This window comes from Nicotiana sylvestris, chromosome 6, assembly GCF_000393655.2.
Source record: "Nicotiana sylvestris chromosome 6, ASM39365v2, whole genome shotgun sequence".
Classification (NCBI taxonomy): Eukaryota; Viridiplantae; Streptophyta; class Magnoliopsida; order Solanales; family Solanaceae; genus Nicotiana; species Nicotiana sylvestris.
The window spans coordinates 29637020-29656727 of record NC_091062.1 but is presented as its reverse complement, the minus strand read 5'-3'; the positions used below and the strand labels follow the sequence as shown (position 1 = coordinate 29656727).

The 19708-nt window shown below is 36.3% G+C and overlaps 1 long non-coding RNA gene across 1 annotated transcript; it reads right to left on the bottom strand.

Moving 5' to 3' along the window:
• Window positions 1-1888: 1888 nt before the first annotated feature.
• Window positions 1889-10561, bottom strand: LOC104228293 (uncharacterized). The gene is made up of 2 exons (XR_711306.2): window positions 10201-10561; window positions 1889-2179 (listed from the first exon to the last, which is right to left on the bottom strand). It is a non-coding gene; the product is annotated as an uncharacterized lncRNA (long non-coding RNA).
• Window positions 10562-19708: the final 9147 nt, after the last annotated feature.

Below are 19708 nucleotides of genomic sequence, written 5' to 3'. Positions count from 1 at the left end.
GTCGCATTTGCGACCAGAGCTTTGCAATTGCGAAACTCGCAAATGGGAGACATGCATCACAAATGCGAACCTGCTGCATGTTTTCTACTATCGCAGTTGCGAACCTTTGGTCGCAATTGCGATGGTTTCCCTTCCTGATGACTTCGCAAATGCGAAGATACGTTCTCAAATGCGAACTATGCTGGTCCAAGTCATCATCGCAATTGATATAAAACCCTCGAAATTGCCAAGCCTGTGAAGCTCACAAATGCAAAACCTGATCTCGCAATTGCGAGATAAGAGGCCTGCAATAGATACCATATGCAACAATAGATTTTATTTTTCCAAACTCACTCCGTGACCAATCCAAAACTCACCCGAGCCCTCGGGGCTCCAAACCAAACATGCACAAAAGTCTAAAAATATCATATAGACTTGCTCGTGCGATCAAATCGTCAAAACAACATCTTAAACAACGAATTTAACACCAAAACTCATAAATTCCTTAAGAATGTTGAAATTTCTATTTGCACAACCGGACGTCCGAATCACGTCAAATCGGCCCCATTTCTCACCAAATTTCACAGACACGACTTACATACTATATCAAACCTGTACCGGGCTCCAGAACCAAAATACGGGCCCATACCAATGAGATCACACACTTTTCCATTTCTAAAAATTCTTATATTTTTCAACAAATAATTTTCTTCAAAAATTAATTTCTCAGGATAGGGACCTTGGAATTTGATTCCGGGAATACGCCCAAGTCCCATATTTTATTACAGACCCTACGGGACCGTCAAATCACGAGTCCGGGTGTGTTTGCCAAAAATATTGACCAAACTCAACTTTAATCAATTTTAAAGGCAAAATTCAATATATTTTCTTAAATTTCACATAAAGGCTTTCTGGAAACACGCACAGACTGTGCACGCAAATCGAGGAGAATGAAAATGAGGTTTTTAAGGCCTCGAAACACGGAATCGGTTTCTGAAACGAAAGATGACCCTTTGGGTCATCACAATACAATACAAATATTTTTAGACTATCTTTGCCAAACATAATCTAAGGTTAAGAGTTTACCAATTTTTATTGTATGTGGTCAATCGATGTTAATTTTTCTTTTATTTGGGATCACAGGTTGAGCAAAGGAGAATATGTTGATAATAAGTAGTAGAATATGCAAGGAGTAGGATAAGCGAATCATGTAACTACTTAGGAAAAGTCTGTATTTCTCATCCCTAATTCTCTCTGAACTCCTCGTCTCTTCTTCTCATATATCCCTAACTATATTATTTTCTGTATTTCCATGGTTAATTTGCAATTGGAGTGTTAGTTCGGCTACTAGTTATTGTAGTAGAGCTTCAGTTCTTATTAATATACTTTGAGATCTAGAACTGTTATAATTTCTCTCGTAAATATTACTCCATCAGATCCAATAATTTTGTTTTAACCATATAAATTTAGTCCGTGTCATTTTAAAAATCAAATAGACTTAATTATTAATTTTCAAATATACCTTTTATCTAATAAATGATTTAAATTTTTTAAAGATAGATAAAGAGTAATTTAAGAAAAAAAAGGTAACTTGTGGATAAATACATGATAATTTGATTGAATAAATTTTATTATTAATTCTATTAAATTATTTCTAATTATCACTAGGGGTTCATGGGAAGGTTGAGATTCATCGGCCCCTATCAAAAAGGTATCGGTTTCAATTTGCAAATTGAAGAATTATTTAATAAAATCGCTTTTTACCTTAAATACTCTTATTTTGTTTGGAGGGAGTATAATCTGAACAACCCTTGTGTGGCGCTTCTGTCACGGCCAAAAACTACCATGTCATGATGGCGCCTATCGTGGAACTAGGCAAGCCGAATCTTTTACCAAAAACAACGAGATATTTCATTTTCAAAGATAATTCACGCTATTTAATAATAAAAACTTCATGAAGAACATCTGAATAACAAAAGTGCGGAAAGAAAGGCCCGACATCGGGGTATCACTAGTCATGAACATCTACTAAGAACAGTCCGATAATACTAAGACTAATACAGTCTGGAAAATAACTAATAACATCAATAGGAAGATAGGAGGGAGAAGATCAGGGCTGTGATCACCATGCAGCTATCTTGCTAACTCCAATAGATCCGCGCCGGATGAATTCAACACTCGCTAGCACGTCCAGCAACCCCTGGATCGGCTCGCAAGGTGCAGGGAGTAATGTGAGTACGCCAACTTAGTCAGTAATAAAGGTAAATAAAGTCTGAGCAGTAGTAACGAGCAGTAAAACACATAAAGTCCACATCATGAAATCTCAGTAAGTACAACATGCTTTCAAATGAGTATGTAAGCCAAATCATCTCGTTTACAAAATCCAGTTTTCGGAAAAAATTATTTGAAGATATTTTTCAACAGTTTCAACAGAGGCTCAATGCAAAAGAGAGTAAAAGTGATGAAAATCATAAACAGCCCCTCGGGAAAACATTGCTCGTTTACAGCCCCTCGGGCAACATAAATCATAAATAGCCTCTCGGGCATAACATCACTCAGAATCGGCCCCTCGGGAAAACCTCGTATACAGCCCCTCGGGCATATCTCATATCACTTACTCAGGGTACCCGCGCTCACTAGGGGTGTGCAGACTCCGGAGGGGCTCTTACCGCCCAAGCACTATAACAAGCCACCTTGTGGCATAAATCAATCAAGCTCTCGGCCTCACAAAATCATGAATCAGTGACCACATGTTGTGGCGAAGCAGCTCGATACCATAATATCCTCATACGAACAGGCCCTCGGCCTCACTCAGTCATAAACCTCTCAAGTCACTCGGGCTATAAGTAAAAACATGGTGCTCAGCCAAAATAACATTTTATATGCATCAAAACGGGGTAATAAAGACTGAGTTATGAAATCAATAAACATAACATGACTGAGTATAGATTTTCAATCAAAACAGTGAGAGGATAATAAGAAAAGGCCCCTAAGGGTCCCAACAGCTCTGGCTTAAGGCCCAAATATGACATTCAGCACAATTTATAGAAATTCTTCTTAAAACACATAAGTATCATATAGTTTCAGTCAACTACGCAACTTTATAGTTGATACGGGATAGACCAAGTCACAATCCCCAACGGTGCACGCCCACACGCCCATCACCTAGCATGTGTGTTACCTCAAAGTAGTAAAACGATGTGTAATCCAGGGTTTCATACCCTCATGACTAGATTTACAATCATTACTTACCTCAAACTGGTCAAATCCTTACTCCGCGATGATCTTGACCCTCGACTCGGCCTCCAATCGCTCCGAATATATTCACAACCAGAATAATACCATCAATACACGTTAATGAAATGAATCCCACAAGAAAAACTATCAAATTAGCCACAAATCCCGAAATCCTCTCAAACCCGGCCACGTGGGCCCATGTCTCGGAATACGACAAAAATCACAAAACTAGAAAGCCCTTTCACTCACGAGTCTATCCATACCAAATTCATCCTAATCCGACATCAAATGGTCCCTCAAATCACCAAATCAAACTCTCCAATTTCCCAAGCCCTAACCCCTCATTTTCATCCCTAACTCCTACTAACTACATGCTTAAACAACTGAAAATCACCATAATCACGAGTATTAAGATCAAGTTACTTACCTCAATGAAAACCCCCTTTATTCCCTCTTCAAAACTCTCCAAAAGCTTCAAAATTTGAGTAGAAATGGTGATGAATGGCCAAAATTTGCGAAGCGTTTAATTTATGCCTTCTGCCCAGGCATTTTCGCACCTGCGGTCAAGGCGCCGCATCTGCGGTTTCCACTCAACTCACCAGTTTTTGCACCTATGGGCTCACAGGTGCGGCCCAATCTCCCGCTCCTGCGACAAACTGTGCATCTGTGGTTGCTTCCCACGTCTGCAATCATCGCACATGCGGTCACCACTCCGCAGGTGCGGAAACATCAGAAGCAGCAGCTTCAGCTGCAAAATCCCTTTTCCAAATCCTCCGTTAACCATCCGAATTTATCCCGAGGCCCTCGAGACCTCAACCAAAATACCAACAAGTCACATAACAACATACGAACTTAGTCGAACCTTCGGAACACTCAAAACAACATCAAAACACTAAATTACCCTCGGAATCAAGCCTAAGAACTTCTAAACTTCCGAATTCTACAAATGACGCCAAAACTTACTAAATAACCTCCGAATGACCTGTAATTTTGCACACACATCACAAATGACACTACGAACCTACTCCAACTTCCAGAATTCCATTCCGACCCCAATATCAAAATTTCCACTATCGATCGAAAATCACCAAATTTCTAATTTCGCCAATTCAAGCCTAATTCTATCACAGAGCTAACCGAATCATCAAAATTCAAATCTGAGGTCAAATACTAAAAGTCAAAACGTGGTTAGACCTTTCAAATTAAAGCTTCATGCTCTTCCGAATCTATTCCGATTGTCCTGAAAACCAAAACCGACGATTTATGTAAGCCATAATACATCATACGAGGCTCTCATGCCCGAGAACTGGCGAGCGAAGTGCAAATGCTCAAAATGACTGGTCGGGTCGTTATATCCTCCCCCACTTAAACATACGTTCGTCCTCGAATGTGCCCAGAGTTGTTCCGAAAACCATCAAATCATTGTATAACCTTAACATGCACATACCCGGGGGTGATCCCACGTCACCTTATCCCATATAGGTCCGATAGCACAACATAACTGAAATTTCACAATTCAACCTAGCCCATAACCTTAGAACCAATTTTCACTTCCGAACTTATCTATAGGATCAGAATCTCACATCTACACACTGAATAAGTCTGAACACGCTGTATCAAGCCATAACCGCAACTCAATATGAAATCACATGATATAACACACAACTCAAACACTTATAGCAATAACTTCTAATCACAACAGCTGCTCAAATAACCCAATACCAGTAATAACCTCTTATCAAGCAAAGCCTCATCCCAACACTTCTGCATACTGCCAATGATGAAAGAAACACGTAGAAATCATAACCATTCCTCAAATTAACCAGTCATGGAGTTCCCTCTCCTTCGGCAAGGACTATAGAAAATTCCTAAGCCGAATTTCGATATTATCCTTCCAACATGCTGAAATCATATCCGTTAGTATTCATCCTAGGTCCAATGACCTCATCTCATCAAACACGGCTACTCTAGTGACATGACACATCAATACCATCTAAAGCCACAACCCGGGCAATCCATGCACCAATAAGCAATAATCCAAATGTAGTCAAATCATGGAAAATGACTCAAATAAGAGAGTTGTACCGCAAGTTCACTAGTACCACCTCAACACGATGTTAAGAACCTATCACACACCGTAGAACCAGAAAACACGAATCTAACTCGAAGGATCATATCCCAACATAACTTCGTTGCAATGCGTGACCCCATCCAAATGTTGGTCTGCATATATACCTCGAGCCACCCTGCTCAAAATCCAAACCCATTTGAAGTTCGACATCAAAAACCTCAAAGTGCATTACACAACCACGAGAGCAAATAACACAATGCCACTATGTGAAAGAACATATCTAACACGCAATCAATCACGCAATACTCGAATACTCATCTTGCTCGAGTTACCGCTATAATCCCAAACAGAACCGCACCATATATGCATATAACCAACGAATCATAACTCCTCATAGCATAGAAGAGTAACTCACAAATAAATCTCGGAACACGAATACGCTTAACCACAGCTGAATGGCATCTCTCTCAACAATAGCAGTTCGGAGTCAACATATCCGACTCGATGTAGAACACACATCCATATTGGGCCTACCAGTGAACTCAAAATCAAATCTGGTCACCCACAAATAACCCTCCAAAAGCCCACAATAACTGAAGCACAACACATGCTATCTTCTGACCAACCTCGGCTACGTTTTCACAGTCCACAACCACGAAACAATTTGCTCTTGAGAACTCCTAGTCTCCAAATCCCTTGAACACACGGATCACCATATCCGATCTCAACTCCACCGCCTGAATGTCTAAAATTACTCCAATACACGATCATCCCACGAGGAATACTTCTATAATTCTTTTGTGCCACAAGGCAAAATTTGAATACCAGTAGTAGATCAAACAAGAGAGTGACACAATACCAATGAAGTATACATAAATCAAAACACATTGCCCCTTTTCGAAATGTATACTCTCATCAAGCCATACCAAGTAGAAATGTCATTTACCTAGTCATTTGAAACTGTCCATGCTGCCTAAGGATTCAGGACCTTCCCTTCAAAACCGCATCATGACCTTGCACCTGCAAATCCCAATACTACACCACACATCGCACCCATTATGCCACCATATGAAAGATACGACCAATCTCAAAATCCACTCTGAGTCGCAAGCAACACATACTCAATTAGCTAAGAACTTTCCATTTGATTTCCTTCTGGAGAAAATTACGATACGCCACATACCCCACACACCAATAGGAAATATACATCTCAAACCATGATAGAGACCATCAAGAACTCTCTGAAATCCATTTGCACTTAACCAACCCGTCAGGGATGAATCCCTATAACTCACTAATGGATTATGCTCGTGTGTTGGGATGCTTAATGTATATCATGAATTGTACACAACCAGATATAGCTTGTGCTATAAGTAAATTGAGTCGATACACGAGCAATACAGGTCAATCTTATTGGATGGCAATGAAACGAGTTTTAGGATATTTAGAACATACCCAAGACTTTGCTTTACACTATAGTAAATATCATGCTGTGATTGAAGGACACTTGGATTACCGGTTTAACTAATTCTAAGTCCACAGTGGATATGTATTCACTATTGGAGGAGCAGTATCTTAGAAGTCATCCAAACAAACTTGTATTGCCCGCTCTACAATGGAGACTGATTTCATAGCCTTAGATAAAGCCGATGAAGAAGCTGAATGGCTCCGAAATTTCTTGGAAGACATTCCATTTTGGCCCAAACCATTGGCACCAATATGCATACACTGCGATAGTCAAACAGCAATTGGAAGGGCTGGGAGCGTTATGTATAACAGTAAATCTCGTCATATACGACGAAGACATAAAATCGTTAGGCAACTATTCTCTAGAGGAATTATCACGATTGACTACGTAAAGTCAAGTGATAATGTGTCGGATCCGCTTACAAATGGCCTAACTAGAGAGGTAGTTGAGAAATCATCGAGGGGAATGGGACTATGGCCGAGAACAAGTCATTGTGGCGGTAACTCTACCTAGAAGACTGGAGATACTAAGTTCTAGGTTCAAGGAGATCAAACAAAGTCATTAATGACGGTTCAATATTGTCAACTAAAATTTTGGTCCATTCTCGTGATGAGACACTGTTCAGTACCAAGGATAAAACATTAAGGCTTTTTAATAATTTCTAAGTTTGATATGGGGTATACCAAATAGTGTATCTATGGGATGACACATTTAGGAATCACCTATGTAAGTGTGAAGTGTTAGCCACTTCAAGGAGAATTTTGTAAGGCCAGTTCTCTACGCACTTATGAAGCCAGGCGGTGTCCATGGCTGAAATGAACACAACAATGAGAACCAAAGACGGCTAAGGGTTGGTTGTATGACTTATGGTTGTCTAGGTATACACCAAAGTTCGACGGTTCAAAGATATCAAATATATCGATTGACCGAGTATATCCGACCTAAGTTCACTACGAAAAGTTCAAAGGGAAGCCTACTTATCCAGATGCGATTAATCCTTACTTGCGAATCACATAGTTTTTCATGCATATTTCCGTGATATAGCCATCCCCCATTCATGTGGAGGATGGTTGGATTTTTAAGCTTAATGTAGCTTAAAAGAGGGCCAATGGAAAATGAAGGGAAAATAAAATATTTGAGATTCCCTCCTTAACAAAGGGACATTGTCCCATATTGGAAGAGGAAAAGATTTTTGATGGATATATAGACAATTGCTCTTCTTCTAGCTCTTAAAAAGTTAAGAAGAAGGCAAGTCTCGCGCCATTATCGTTGCTCGCTCTCTCGGCTTCTGCTTCGGATTTGGATTTGGACAAATGATTGATTAATTAATTTTTTGGACCAAATTTATTTGTTAATAGTAAATATTAATGTAATATTATTAAATATCCATTTTTTGTAAAAGGAAAATTAATATTAAATCCAACGAAATATTAATATTAAATCCAACGAAATATTAAGCATTTTTCTGTTATCCGTTTTCTGTTTTACTAACAAAAAATTAAGTTTCCTCCTTGTTATGAATTCCCGGTTTATTGTTGCGTAAATAGCCATTTACGTTAAGACCATTTTACGTAAACAACCCTTCTGAAGAGATGCACCTCTTCAATTTGAGATCAACATATTGTCTATAAATAGCAGTCCATTCTCTCAGATTTTTCATACGAAATTTTGAGTTCTCCTCCTTTCTTCTGCATTGTTTTAACTACAAAGAAAGCAATTGTAAGTGTGATTTGCTACCGATCTTTGTGTTCGCTGAAACACTGGATTTTGAAGTACCACTACACCAGTGTATAATTCGTTCTATCCTGGGAAGAAATAATCCACAACCTTAGGTACCAGGAGGGGATTAAGTTCCTTAAGGAAACACCATGAATTCAGTAGGCTCGGATTAAATTCTGTTTTTGTTTACATTTCTGTTTATATGTTATTTTAGCTTCTCCAGAATTATTTTACAAATGCAGTTTACTAACAAGTGTCACACCTCCTTTTTACCTACACCCCGGAAGGTAGTATATAAGGGAATTTTTCCACTTTAAGTGACATTATTCGAAATGGGGTTATTTATTCATTTCTTGGTTCAGAGTCGCCACTTGGGATGGTTTATTTTCTGATGTCCCAAGTCACCGGTTTATTTTTAAATCCCAAATCGAGGAAGATTCGACTTTCCTTGTGAAGTCTGCGAACCAGAAATTCTAAGTAAGGAATTCTGTTAACCTGAGGGAAGGTGTTAGGCACCCCCGGATTTCGTGGTTCTAGCACGGTCGCTGAAACTATCACAATTGGCCTATTATCGGATTTTAATACATGTTTTAGCCTATGGTATATTTTAAACAATTAATCGCTTTTAATTAATTTTAAAAAGATTTCAACGTCATCTAAAATGCGTCTTTGGACCACGCCACATGAAATGCACCCGCAGTCCGAGACATATTTTATTTAACGTTGTTGAGATTTGGATTTGAGTCACATGAAATGCATACCCGAGTTTAAGGAAATTAATTTAAATTACGCGCCTAAAGCAACTACGAACTTTCAAGTTTGCGAGGGCCATGAAAAATTCACTAATGGCATGCCTCGATTTCTAAAGATTAAAATTAATTAAATGAGGGCCATGAGTTTTGAGATTTTATTTGGCATGGCACGCCTCAATTTCTTTAAAGTAGATATTTGTATTCAACTATAACAATCGAACACAATCGAATTCCACAAATACTAATGTGCTATCTCTTTAACAGTAAATCGAACCACATTGTGTTTTCACATTAGTATCGCATTCCATGTATAAGGAAGATGATTTAAGTTAATGGTGCCAATATATTACGGTAAATTGTACCATCTCAGAACTTCTTAAGATTTACTTACACTGCTCCAGCACTGGATTAGTACAAAAGAGTTCAAACAATCAGCACATCGTTTCAAAGGGCTTGTTAGGTTGACATTATTAAGACTTTTTGTCAAAAAAACTTACAAAAGGCAAGAAAGTGGCTTGGCATAAAGGAGAAGCATATGCAACAAGAACGGTTACCTGAAAATAGTCCAGCAACACCCAACGCTTAAATACATCAAGGATCCGAAATTATGTGTTTCTAATACTGCCAAACAACTTTTGAAATCTAGCCATTTGACACTAATAACCAAACTCAGTTCACACTGCTCTTCGCGTCATTGTTTATATACTTAAGAAATTTAATTTTTATTTAACAAACTAAAATAATAATAGCTAGCATAAGATTAATTCATGAGTCAAGAAATTCAAATAATAAATCCAAACAACAAGACATCAGCTAAAGGAACCAAACATCACGCCATTTTTTCCAAAAATAAAGAAGTACGAAAGGGCCAAAGAAACAAATCTTCCAAATAACAATATATACTACTCCAAACTTTAATGCTTATTCAAACAAATTTCAATAAGTCATAAAGACAAAATATAAAAATAAAATACCTCTAGCGAATCAACTTTATTCTCACCACCGTGGTGACCTCGACGATATCGAATGGTAGCCTCGACTCAGAAACCTTAGCTATCTTTGGCAGTGTTGTGGAGGTAAGGATCTAGGTTTTCATGGCGGGTTTGGGGTGAAAAGGGGCTACGGTAGCTGCGTTTTCTGGAGCTGAGATTTCAGCTTTTCATGGCTCAAAGTAATTGAAAGAGATTTTAAGGAAGAAAGCTTGAAGAAGAAGACCCAGGTCTGGTATGTGACTCACTTTTTAATCCTACAGATCTGTTCTTTCCTCTCTCTTTTTCACGTTTTTCCTCTCTGTTTTCAGTCTGTTCTCGCTCGTTCTTCTTGTCCCCCTCTTTGTTTTTTTGCCCCTCTATATATATCAGTGTGTGTATATTGTAGAAAGAAGAAGATAGAAAACGGCCCTTGTGGTCCCCCCAGCTCTCTCTATTTTTTGTTGTTTTTTTTATTTTCGTTCTAGCTACCTTTTCTTTTCTGCTTTTTTTTTCGTTTTTCCTTTTGTCAGCACTTTTTCCTTCTTTTCCTCTTTTTATCTTGTCTCTTGTGTGTTGTTTATGAAAGAAAGAATAAAGAATAACCCCTTCCCCAAGAAAAACGTGAGCAGCCCCTGTTATTTGTTTCCGATCCCCAGATCTTTTCCCTTCCTCAAAACGTGAGTGCATGTGAAATATCTGTTGTTGGAATAAAATGTGCATGTGAATTAGTTATGGGAAGCGGATAAAAAAGCATCTTTTAGCAAGTTGGACAATTTATTAACTCTTGTTCTTTTAATTTTTTTTTATTTTTTTTAAAAAATATCTTTATAAAAATACTAGTATATTTAAGATAATAAAAATATTTAGAGAAGACATATAACTACTATATTAATAAAATTTAAATACTACTTAATATATACTAAAATGCAAAATATTTTTGAACTTTTTCTTCTTATCTTTTGTTTTTTGGAAAATAAAATGCCAAGACCATTTTTGTATTTTTTTTTTCAAAAATAAAACTAACTATAGAAAATATCAACTAGTTAGGATAAGGGAAAATATTTTTGTAGTTTATTTTTTAGATAAAATAAGGTAAAGAGAGCGATACAAAATCTAAACTAAATATTTATGCTAAAATATGAAAAATCTTGGGGAGGGTCAAAAATCACATGTCTACAACAAGCTTAAGGAATTTAATTATTTTCTGTATTTGTGTTATATTCACTATTTCTAGAGACTAAAACCTTTGTGGTTTTCTACTCCATTGAAGATTAAAATCCATGTGATTTTAACGTTTGTTTGTGTCATTCTTTTACAGAAATGATGAATGACAACGAGAACTAGGTTGTTCCTATGGTGACTGCCAGGGCATCGACAAGCCGAACAACACCGGCATTGGCATCGGTAGAAAAACCCGAAAAGTTTTTCGGGATTGATTTCAAGCGGTGGCAGCAAAAGATATTTTTCTACTTGACGACTTTAAGTATACATAAGTTCATTAAGGAAGATGTTCCTGTTATGCCCGAAGAAACTCCAGAGAATGAACACTTTTTTGTGATTGAGGCGTGAAACCATTCTGATTTTCTATGCAAGAATTACATTCTTAGTGGACTGGAGGACGGTCTGTATAACGTCTACAGTAATGTGGAGATGTCAAAAGAACTGTGGATTGCACTTGAAATGAAATACAAAACTGAAGATGTCGGGTTAAAAAAATTAGTTGCCACTAAATTTTTGGACTACAAAATGGTAGATAACAAGTCTGTTATTACCCAAGACCAGGAATTGTAAGTGATTATTCACGATCTCCTTGCTGACGGTATAAGTCGAATTAATACTGATGTTGAAAGTATTAATTTTATTATTTTTACTAACAGAATTTTCATTGAAGGTCTTGTCATCAATGAAGCATTCCAAGTTATAGCGATGATTGAGAAGTTGCCTCTTTTGTGGAGGGACTTCAAAAACTACCTGAAACACAAACGTAAGGAGATGTCACTTGAAGATCTCATTGTTCGGTTGAGAATCAAATAAGACAACAAAGCTGCTGAAAAGATAGGCCATGAAAACTCAACAATAATGGGAGCAAACATTGTTGAGGATACTCCTCGAAATAAGAGAAATAAGAAGTAGGCTTCTGGACCGAAAAGCAACCCAAGCAAGAAGCGGTTCAACAGAAATTGCTACAACTGTGGAAAAGCTGGACACAAATCTACAGATTGTCGTGCTCCGTAGAAAGACAAGAAGAAGGGTCAAGCGAACATGGTTGAAAAACACGAAGATGATGATGACTTGTGTGCTATGCTTTCTGAATACAACCTGGTGGGAAATCCTAAGGAATTGTGGATTGATTATGGAGCCACTCACCATGTTTGTGCCGTTAGAGAAGCATTTGCCACATATGCTCCCGTTGGACCCGAAGAGACGTTTTTTATGGAAAATTTTACAACAGCCAAAATTGAAGGATGTGGGAAGATATTTCTGAAAATGACTTATGGCAAGGTGGTGACTCTAAACAACATCAAAGGAATTCAAATCAAAATTTCAAATTTGTGTGGAATCTAAATATATTAAACATCCTTATAAGTCAGTTGAAAGGAATTCAAATCCTTTAGACTTAATTCACACAGATATTTGCGACATGAAGTCAAAATTATCTCGCGGTGGAAAGAAGTATTTCATAACTTTTATTGACGACAATGCTCGATACTGCTATGATTTCTTGCTTAATAGTAAAGATGAAGCAATAAACGCATTCAAGCAATACAAAAATGAAGTTGAAACGCAACTTAACAAGAAAATCAAAATGATAAGAAGTGATAGTGGTGGTGAATATGAATCTCCTTTTGAAGAAATATGTTTAGAATATGAAATTGTTCACCAAATAATGGCCCCTTACATGCCCCAATCCAATGGGATTACGGAAAGAAAGAATCGTTCATTAAAGGAGATGATGAACGCATTGTTGATAAGTTCTGGTTTGCCACAAAACTTATGGAGGGAAGTCGTTCTTACGGCTAACCGAATAATAAATCGAGTACCCCATAGCAAAACACAATCCATTCCATATGAAAAATGGAAAGGAAGGAAGCCTAACTTGAATTATTTTAAAGTGTGGGGGTGTTTGGCAAAAGTACAAGTTCTTAAACCCAAGAGGGTAAAAATAGGACCGAAAATCGTTGATTGTATTTTCATAGGATATGCGACCAATAGTAAAGCATATCGATTTCTGGTTCATAAATCAGAAAATTCTGACATTCATAATAATACGGTTATAGAATCAGATAGTGCTGAGTTCTTTGAAAATATATATCCGTATAAAAAGAAAAGTGAGTCGATTTATGTTCTATGTATATTAAATATATCAAATATTTATTTTTATTTCTGTATATCTCAGTTTATAACACATAATTTTGTGTAGATACATAAATATATATATATATGCTAGAGATATATTGATATATAAAATGAGAATTAAAATTATTTTTCAATAATTTGAATCGAGAGAGGTCATTGTTTTTAATAATCTGAATCAAAATCAAAGGGGGAACATATGAGATTTCACGCCATAAGAATGTTTGTTGTTAGCTTTAACCTTCAATTGATTGTTTAGTATGCCCCAGCCGGAAAATTTAGTCGAAAAGTTAACAGTCAATCTTCAATTGAGAGAGGAAATACAGAAAAAGAAATATGGGGAGCGAGAAGAAGATGGAGACAAAAAGAGAGATAGAGAGGGTTATGAGGAGAGAGAATAAATATGAAAGTAGTTTTTTTTAACTTTGATTATACAATACAAATATTTTTAAACTGCCTTTGCCAAACATAATCTAAGGTTAATAGTTTACCCACTTTTATTGTGTGTTATCAATCGGTGTGAATTTTTCTTTTATTTGGGATCATATGTTGATTATAAGTAGCAGAACATTCAAGGAGTAGGATAAGCGAATCATGTAACTACATAAGAAAAGTCTCTATTTCTCATCCCTAATTCTCTCTAAACTCCTCATCTCTTCTTCTCATATATCTCTAACTATATTGTTTTCAGTATTTCCATGGTTAATTTGCAATTGGAATGTTAGTTCGGCTACTAGTTTTTGTAGTAGAGCTCCAGTTCTAATTAATATACTTTGAGATCTAGAACTTTTATAATTTCTCTCGTAAATATTGCTCCATCGGATCCAATAATTTTGTTTTAACCATATAAATTTGGTCTGTGTCACTTTAAAAATCAAATAGACTTAATTATTAATTTTCAAATATACCTTCATCTAATAAATAATTTAATTTTTTTAAAGATAGAGAAAGAGTAATTTAATAAAATAAAAAAGGTAACTTGAGGATAAATACATGATAATTTATTCAAATAACTTTTATTATTAATTCTATTAAATTATTTTCTAATTATCACTAGGGGTGCATGGGAAGGTTGAGATTAATCGGCCCTTATATAAAAGGTCTCGGTTTCAATTTGCAAATTGAAGAATTATTTAATAAAAACGCTTTATCCCTTAAATACACTTTTTGTTTGGAGGGAGTATAATCTGAACAACCCTTGTGTGGCATTTCCTTGAAAGAAAAAAGAAGAAAATTTATTTGTAGCCACTAGCTAGAAACTTATATCATTTGATAATCACAAGATTTCAAATATATTTAGTGGCCTAAAATATATTAAAATGGCCAGCCCAAAATTCCGCCAACCCCATCCCATCCACTTTCCTCTTCCACCATTTGTCAGACTATACAAAAAAGCTCCACTATTATTCCGTCGCTATTGCACTGTCTTCGTCGCCGCCGCATCGTCCCGACCTCTATCATACTGCTGCCACCGCATCGCCTTACCCACATCCCCTAAAAACAGATTATAAAATCAAACTTGCCCACCCTTGGACTAGTCATCCACCCCAAAATTCTACCACCAACCCTGCTACCATAGAACAACCGCCACCGTACTATCCTACCCACACCCCAAAAAAAAGACAGATCATAGAAAATCAGGCCCACCCACCCCTACACCAGCATCTTCCACCCTCAATTCAACCACCAAATCTACACCATTAAGGACTAAAAGAAAAAAAGAGAGTGAGAATTTATATAAAAAAAAAATATCACAAAAAGAAGAAGAAATAGTAAAGTAGGAATGAGAAGAAGAAAAAAACAAAAAGCGGTGATTTTTATATATTTTATAAACGAACTATTAAACCTAAAGAAATAAGATCTAAAAGGAAAAAAAATGCTGAGAGTATTTATGAGAAAAAGATTATACACTTTATATACAAAAGATATATTAGTGAGTCACTTTATATATATATATATATATATATATATATATATATATATATATATATATATATATATATATATATATTTTATAAATTATATACGCACTGCATATATACAACACTATATATACACTTTATATATAAAATTGTATGAAATCAAAAATGGTGATACCATTTTACACCAGGATCTAGGTAGGCGGGCGGTAGTCCGCACGGCCATCCAGATCTAGCTGCTTTAGTACACTTTAAAGGTTGGCGGTAGTCCGCACGACCAATAAGGATTCGAAATATACGGAAATTCTATTATAGTTTAATGACTGTATGGAAGGATCTATATCCTTTTACCCAAGCAAGGGGCCTGTCTAAGCCCGATACATGCTCTTATTGAGCCCATGTGTCTAGCAGTTCTAACTGTGAAAGAGGTAGCCCTTTTGACAACTTCAGCGGGCTTTAATGTCACAGCTGGCTAGACGTAGCCACTAAGGCAAAGCCAATAAGAGTAGTACCAGAGCCGACTGTACCACCATCTTGGAACCAAATCAAGAAACTATATTAAAATTTCTTTATATTTTGAAAGAGTCTGGATTCTTCATGGTTAATATGCAAGAGAAATTAGTGTTTCAACATAGATATGAATCTGTTTAGCCGGACATAGTCACGGCTAGGGAGAGAGACTAAAAATACCTAAAAGAAGAATAAATATGTACCTTGTAGGCCGAGAAGCAAGGCCCTGAAGATGAACTTCAAAACTTTTATTAATTCTTGAACTCGATTTACAAACTAAGCTATGAACTAAGTGTTTACAAAGGGGGTTGGTTGAGAGAGAGAGAGAGGAGAGAGAAAGTAGAGAGAGAGGGGGGTTCCGGCCTTCTTCTTCTTCAAATGAAGAGGCCTTCTTAAATAACAAAAAAAAAAATCTTGAATAGTAAAATGGGTCCCACATCTGGGTCCCTACACAGTGTTTCTACTGTTGATGAACAGTGTATCTACTGTTTATAAACAGTGTTTCTACTGTTGATGAACAGTGCATCTACTGTTTAAGTGGGTCCTGGCGGCTGATAAGCTGTCAAGTCTTCTTTTTGTCCATATTTTGCATCTGTTGGAGGAATTCTTCCACCTTGTCAATTTCTCTGTCAGATAATATCATTTCTGGCTGTATAGGTTGAGTATCTTCTACGAGGTCATCACCACTCGTCTCACTTCTCATTGAAGTGTCTGATTTTTCACACTGATCCAGTGATTGGAGCAGATTTCTTTTCAACCCTTCTAAGTATTGATTTATCAAATCCAATTTATCTCCATCTTGGATCGATATTCTCCGAGCAATATGTTTAACAGTGCTTTCTTCTACTATCCTTTTTTGAGGGGCTGTCACATATAAATGAATTTGTGTTTTTATAGAATCTAATAATTCTTGGCCGTATAACGTCTTTGTTTTGGGATCAGTTTTCATCAATTTGTCCCAAAAATTGTTGTAGAATACCCTATATAAACAAGGGATTTGTTCTTCCGTATAACCCATTTCCGGGGTCCATTTATGGATCCAGGGGATAGAAAATTCAATAAAGAAGTAAATCTGATCAATTTTTTCTAAATAGCAGATATGATCTGCGTGATATAAATCAGTTAAGAATGGAGAGGCTTTTGTCCATTCTTTGTATAATTTCAGGAATGGTTCAGGCAAAATTTTTGTAGTAGGACCGTGGTATGACCACCAGTTTAAAAACCAGTTAGGGATAGGTCCTGTAAATACCTTGGCGCATACCTTGATAAACCAAGTATGCTTATGTCTTTCATTGTTATAATAAAGCACTCTATCAAATGCTTGAATATAATCCCAATAAGTGAAATTCATTGGTGATTTATTAAGGCTTATCTGCCTTTCTTTCATTGTGGAAATACCCCATTCTTCAACAGATATAATCTGTTTGATAATGACCTTTGAAAAGTTATAAACATTTTCATTTGTGTTATAACCTGAAAAGTGCTGGAATTCTGCACTACCTGTACTGATCAGGATAGTTTCATAATAGGTGCGGGTTTTATATGATTCACCCGGATAGTATAATCCATTAATCAGATATCTCTGAAATATTTTCCACGGTTCTTCTTTTCTCTGAATCTCAGAGTTTTCAAGGAGAAATATCATTTCTCTTTTTGGTAACTTTTCATATGACTTGATATCATCATTGTCTTCCTCTTTAGCAATTGAAGCAAAAGTATCATTTTGCTTTTTAGATGCTAAATAAGCCTGCAGATGTCCGTATAACGGACTGTCTTCTGGAATATCTTCCAGATGTATAGAATGTCCTGAGGATTCTCCTGTATGCGGCACCTTTGAGTTTATCAAACTCTTTTTTCCTCTTTGTATTACTGGAGAGGTTGATGAGGATCCGTATGACGATCCCTGAGAATAAGTTCTACTAGGGGAAGATCTTCCCCTACCTCTGCCCCGGGTGACCCATGAAGGGTCCATTCTGCGGAAATTGCAAATCATTATTAAAAAAGTGATTGCAAATCATTATTAATTAAAAAGGATAACATAATTCTAGTGCTGATATCATCTTGACCGAAGGGACGCACATTTTCAATTAACTGAAGAATATCAATAACTTCTTGAAAATTAGAGTGTTCTTCTTCTCTTGTTTGAATAATGTCAGCCATAATAATATCAAGTATAACTTCTTGTAAGTCTCTATTTAATTTAATCACTTTAAGAATAGTGATTAGTACCTTATCATCTAAAAACATGGTATAATAATTCATAATCTATTCTAAATATTCCCGGGATAGAAAATCCGGAAGGGAATTATCAATTCCTTTTTTGTATTGTATTTCAAAATCGAAAGGTGCTAGCTGAGCCTGCCATCTAGCAAATATTAATTTTGAAGCATCGTGCTTAAAATCTTTGTCAAACATGTATTTAACCGATTGAGCATCAGTTTTTATCAAAAACTTTTGGTTGTATAAGTCGTCTTGAAATTTTAATACACACTTAACAATAGTTAACATTTCATGCGCCACAGTAGCGTATTTCTTTTGAGCTTCGGTCCATTTACCAGAGTGAAATCTTATTAAGTATTCACTCTTATTATTGGGATTTACTTGTTTCAAAATCCCTCCATATCCAACATTAGACGCATCTGTCTCGATAATCTTTTGCCAAGTAGGATTGGCAAGGGTTAAACAAGGTAAAGATTTAACACGCCCTTTAATACTCTTGACTAACTCAGTATGTTGGTTAGTCCAAGGGTGTTTATGATCTTTCTTTAGCCGATCGTATAGAGGGGCTAGATCACGTGACAAACTTTTATAAAAAGGGGAAATATAATTTAAGCTTCCCAAAAATCTTTGTAATTGAGTCCTGTCAGTGATAACATCAGGAAATTTTGAGGCAAAATCAATAGATCTTTGTATTGGGGTAATTTTTCCCTGGCAAATATTATGACCTAGAAAACGAACACTTGTTTGGAATAGACTCATCTTGGGCTTAGAGATTACTAAACCGTTTTGTATAACAATTTTCTTGAAAATATCAAGATGCTTAATATGCATCTCCAGAGTTTTAGAAAATACCAATATGTCGTCAATATAAACGATGATAAAATCCAAATATGGGTTAAAAATATCATTCATAATTTTTTGAAATTCAGAAGGGGCATTTTTCAAACCAAATGGCATAACATTCCATTCATATTGCCCAAATGGAACATTAAAAGCAGTCCTATAAGTATGCTCTTTAAATATTTGAATTTGCCAATAACCAGATTTTAAATCAAATTTTGAAAATATATTGGCGTCATATAATCTGGATAGCAAGTCCCTTTTGTTAGGGATAGGATACCTAATCCATTTCAGATGTTTATTTAATGGTTTATAATTTATGACTAAGCGAGGAATACCTCGTTCCTTCTCTGCCGCATTATTAACATAAAAGGCAGAACATGACCAAGGAGATTTTGAGGGTTTTATTAAACCCTTTTGTAACAAACTATCAATCTCGTTTTTGCAGAATTCAACTAGCTCAGCATTCATCTGGCAAGGTCGAGATTTAGTAGGAATATCATCCTCAGAGAAGGTTTCCTCGTATGGAAGAGTTACAATATGCCTTTTCCTGTTCCAAAAGGCACTAGGGTGATCGGCGCAAACATCAACGGCCATTTTTTCAGCAATTAATTTAATCTTCTGCTGAACTCTTGGCAGATTGTATAGTATCAAATATATTCATACTA